The 5,358-nt window shown below is 40.5% G+C and overlaps 1 pseudogene; it reads right to left on the minus strand.

Annotated features, from left to right (window-relative positions):
- Positions 1 to 706: 706 nt before the first annotated feature.
- On the minus strand, positions 707 to 4,925 carry LOC136484240 (putative disease resistance protein RGA4; annotated as a pseudogene).
- Positions 4,926 to 5,358: the final 433 nt, after the last annotated feature.

Raw genomic sequence — 5,358 nt, forward strand, 5'->3', positions numbered from 1 at the left:
CTGACGTCAGCAGAGTTGGTAGTGTGGAAAACAGAGTAGCGCCTACTACCATGACACTCTTCGGACGCATGGAAAAGACAAAGAAACATATGTTCCATTTGGTAGAAAACGCCTCACCAGGGTCAAAACAAAGACGTTTCTTGATTTAATTCAACAATCCAATCTTTAGATGGTTCTTTGGTCTCTCCGCCAAAGAAAAAGTTTTACCATCTGTTTAAATGAAACATATCCACAGAGCATTCCTCAAACAAAATTCACGTAGTAGCATGCACGCTGGGGCTCCAAACAACGTATGTAATGTTTGGCACAACTTAAAGAAAAAACAAGACTAAAAAACACCAGCAGTATATATCACGACCTTATTCAGATACATACGCAAACAAAACACTGGTTATTCAGACACATGCGCCACTTGATCAGGAGACACCAAAGCGCATCTTATCCTTCCTCGATAAGCAGAGCACCAAATTCTTCGACTCCTTGCATCAGCTTGACACGAGACATGCGTCCGTACTATCCAGTCCAGCGTAATAAGGCACCTGATGGATATCAATGAGACAAATTCTAGACTCTAGTCCTCTCTTCTGCCCTCAATGCCAGATTACCTATAAATAGTTGAAAACGGGCATGGATAATTAAAAGCAGAGAAGATAAACATCTAACCAAATTAGAAAATTCAGACAAGGGTCATAGCTTACATATATCTTCATAGCCATCTCATTCGGCATGTATGTACGTTCACTATATCCAAGTGTAGACATCCATGTCTTCTCCGTGCAGCTGTTGGTGATGCTCTTGGAGTCCAGGCAGCCACTGTGATGAGGCACCTTCCATATCCTCTGTCAGAAACAGCTGGTGCAAGTTGTCCATCCTATCAACACACCTCAAGTTGGGACACAGCTGTACCCGCAGCTCTCTCACTTAGGCCTTCGCAAACTAAGATTACAAGGACCTCTGAGAGGAAACCGAGGTTCTCCACCACCTTAAGGCTGTGCACTTGTCTTAATCGGACTCCTTAAAAGCTGGTGGCCTCCTGTCCAAACTGCCGTGGGAGAGCTCTCAGCTTGGGGCAGCGGGCAAGGTCCAACCGCTTCAATCGTGGCAGCATCTGCATCCATGGAGGTGGGGCATCCCACTTTTGATTTGCAGCAGCCTTATCCTCTGCTCCTTCCGTGAATGCTGTTGTTGCTTCTTGTTCTTCTTCAGCAACAAAGGACCACTCCTCCCAGTTGGGCATATCCCAGATGACCAATGTTTCAAGCTTGGGGAAAGCTACTGCCTCTGGAGTTGTGAGATTACCCACCACAGAGCCAACAAATTCGGGTCCAATCTTGGTGACTGCAGTGGCTCCCTTGATTTGTAGATATTTCAAGTTGGGGAGCTGACCGATTGGTGGAAGATACAAACATGATTTGCAATCAATGAGGCTCAAATATGTCAGTGAAGGCAAATGGGCAGCAGTGTCTAGCCAGGTGGGAAACCTCCGGCCAAAGAAATTCGCAAAACGGAGATCCTCCAGGATGTGCCCTGGGATTAGCAAATCAAAGGTTTTCTCAATATTGATTACAGCATCTTCAGAATATGGCTCGTGTGTGTGTTCAGTGCAACATAGGAATAATTCTCTGAGATGTGTTTTGTTTGCTAGCAGAGTATCTTTACTAGGACAAACTGCTCTTTCCAGTTTGATCATATCAATCCTTCTCAACTGCCAAAGGGGATCCAATTCTTCTAGGTTCCATCCATCTTGCATTGTGTCACTATTAACATAGCTACCACCTATTGGAAAGCCTCCCAAATCATTGAGGGACTTCAATTCACATATCCCTTTTGGAACCTGGTTTATTGGTGTTCCATCAAGGCCCAGGCGTCTTAAATTGCATAATTTGGAGATTGCCAAAGGAAGCCTGTTCAAATTTGGACACCGCTGCAAGTTCAGTATTTGAAGGTATGTGAGAGAACGAATTGACTCGGGAAGATAAGATATGTCAGTCTCATCAAAATCAAGTGACCGAAGGTGGATCAAAGTTCCAATAGAATCTGGAACTTTTTGTATAATTGAACCAGTTAAATTCAAAACTCGAATGCATGGAAGTCTTTTGAATATTGTATTTTCAACTCTTGCTGACTTGGTCCAAATGAGCAATGTTCGGGCTCTAATATCCTCTTTGTTCCCATTGGGGAGAGTTATAGAATCACTATCAGTAAAAATTGAAATGTGCCGTAGTTTGGACAAAGATTTAGCCTCCAATGATTGTGTATCTCCACAAAAAAAATCATCCTGCGTCAAATGTTGACCGAGCTGCCTTAAAAGATCATGCATTTTACACCATTCATAGTCAGCATATCGGGGGTTTGGATGAAGGAGATTCCTGTATATCAATTCATTGTAATATTCATCAGCTATATCCTCAAGAAGTTGCTCGCCTTGCTCCTGTACAAAACCTTCAGCAACCCAAAACCTTATAAGATCATCACGATTCATGTTACTATCTTCTGGATATAATGAACAAAATAGAAAGCATTGCTTCAAATGCCCTGGAAGGTCTTCATAACTCAAATACAATGCCCCCCTTAGCTCAATGGGAACTTTGCTCATGGACCAAGCACTTCTGTTTATAAGTTGTCTCCACTGGTTCTCAGTTTTCTCTTTGGTTGCTAGAACACTACCAGTAACCTTGATTGCAAGGGGAAGGCCACCACACATACGGATAATCTCATTCCCCAGACCCCTTAGGTTTGCCACTTCAGTCTCTTCATTAATGTTCATACTTTTCCACAGCAACTCCCATCCGGTGTCATCAGACATCAATTCTACTCGATGAACATCCTGCACACCAATTGCTCGTGCCACAATATCATTACGTGTAGTCATAAGAACTATTGTTGTAGATGAAGTGTTTAATGGAGTTCTTAGTAGATTAGTCCATGCATCATGTTTCCATATGTCATCTAGCACAATAAATACACTTCTATTTTGAACTGCTGTCGCAAGCTTTATGCTAAGTTCTCCAACAGTTTCGTCTTGCTTATAGTCTAAACCAATATTTCGAAGAACCTCTTTCAAAAGAGTGTCTTTAGAGTACTCTTTAGAAACACAAATCCACGCTTGCATGCTAAAAGTGCCTTTTATTTTTTGGTGGTTGTATACTGTTTGGGCCAAAGTTGTTTTTCCAACACCTCCTGTTCCAACAATGCCAATCTTGTATGACTTATTTTCTTTATGTGCCAGAATCAGTTCCACCAATCTTGTGCAAGCAACAAAAGTTTCCTTTCCCACGAGGTTAGGCTCCACAAGCTCACTAGTTTTCACCTGCCTCACTACTGAATTCTCTTCTTTAGGTTGCATATTCTTCAGCATCAAAAATCTTTCACCCAGCTTTGAAATCTTCTCAAGTTCAACATTGAAATTTTTTATTCGAACGGCAATTGCATGACGTCTTTGAATATTAGGAATGCAAGATAGAAATGAGAAGCCTGTACATGAAGCAATGTTTTTAGATGATGATGGACGGTCTGCTAGCAGTTTGCTTCCTTCTAATCTAGCCAAATCTATTATATCATCGGCTTCATACATTGCATCTTTCAGGTCTCCAAGCCAGTTGTTAACCGCTGACTCTTCTGTCCTTCTTTGCTCAGCGTCATCAAGGAAGCATTGTATTTGTTTCATTGTTCTCTGCATTTCTCTGAGCTCTTCTTTTACCCCTAGAATCATAACAGCCTTCTCTGTTATTACATCTTGCAACTTCTTGGCACATGATCCAACAATAGGATCAAGTATGGTTGCCATAATTAGACAGAATGAATCAATGAGATGCACCCAAAGCGACTTATTTTGTAGCTAGAGTGGCCAAACTTGCAGAGCTGTGGGCTGCCAATTAATGAACACAAATGTTAAGTGGGTTAAAATTGCACAAGGTGCACACAGTTTGTTCTTGCACAAGGTGCACCCAAGGCTTGTTGTGGTCACTTTTGCAGCATATATATTTTAAGTTAATAAAATATAAATGTCTACATATATCTCCTAATTTGTGCATAATACCTATCACACGTTCAGGTGTCAAGAAGTAGCTTTTGCAACCAACTACTATAAAAATCATCAACTGTATCAGCTATGATGTTTGCAAAATATAGAAGCATGGTGAGGTACCAAAATGGTAATTCTGAATAATCCAAACTTTTAAAGAAAAACTCTGAATCATCCATAGGCATGCTTGTTAGCATCACACAACAAAACCTCAAGTATTTTTCGAAGTCATCTATTTTTGCCCTGACCTTGACTCTTAGACCCTTTTTCATAATGAGCCTGGCTAGCAGGGAATGAAATTCAGAAGTCATGCAAAGAAACTAATAAATAGGATGAACTACTCAAAGATATTTATGGGCATTCATGCAAGGAAAGAGAGGGATTAAGAAGCTGACATGCAGCGAAAGGAGAGATATTCATGGGAGAAAAGGAAAGTTCAATCAGCTATGCAAGGAAACTAATTTAGTTGAAGAAGTCCAAATAGAAACCGTGCGGGTACCTGAAGCGGCGAACGAGTGCTAAATAAAGATTGTAAGAAGCATTTGTGAAAGTAAGAATCAGATAGCTTGTAAAGGGATGTGGACTAACTGTTAGCTTTTTAGTCTACCATGAGTCAAACCACAATTTGGCAATACCAAAACCTTGTTGGCAGACCTAAAACATGGGTAATAGTTTATGTTTGGATTGGTGCCATACCAGTTCATGGGCTTATTGTTTTTCTTTTATAAGCCTAAGCACTTTATTTCCTTTTAGACGAAAAAGCCATCTTAGAAGTGATTGGCAATAAGAATCACATAAGCAGTTTGTCCGTATAAGTACCGACAGTTGTACAAAAAGAAGGAAACATGTATCAGCAAAAACAATAACATCATGGATGCAAGCTTATAATATCAGAAGCACGCCTACAGCTCTTACCTTGGAAAAAATGTAGTCATTACTTGAAGATGATCAACCCATCTTTGCAAAATGTAGACAATTGGGAAAAGTGATTGGTCATAAGAATCACAGAAGCAGTTTGTTCAGATGATCAACCCACCATTACTTGAAGATCGTCACTTAGTAAGCCCAATGAAATTTTAAGGCCACAGCTTCAGAAACCAATATATAGAATAGATAACAGAGGACTCTCGGTCTCAGTTGATCACACTACGACAACTGTAAAAAGTAGAGAGAATGAAAGCTTGATTGAATCAATAGACTTAATATATTTTTCCAGAGTAAACACCACTAGTCAATCCGAGATATTAGAACTGGGAAAGATATACCTGCATATGGTTAGCTACTGGTTGTAACAGGATGCATGTTTTACTGATCCCAACTGGATGTTGTCCAAA

Source organism: Miscanthus floridulus, chromosome 9, assembly GCF_019320115.1.
Source record: "Miscanthus floridulus cultivar M001 chromosome 9, ASM1932011v1, whole genome shotgun sequence".
NCBI classification, from domain to species: Eukaryota; Viridiplantae; Streptophyta; class Magnoliopsida; order Poales; family Poaceae; genus Miscanthus; species Miscanthus floridulus.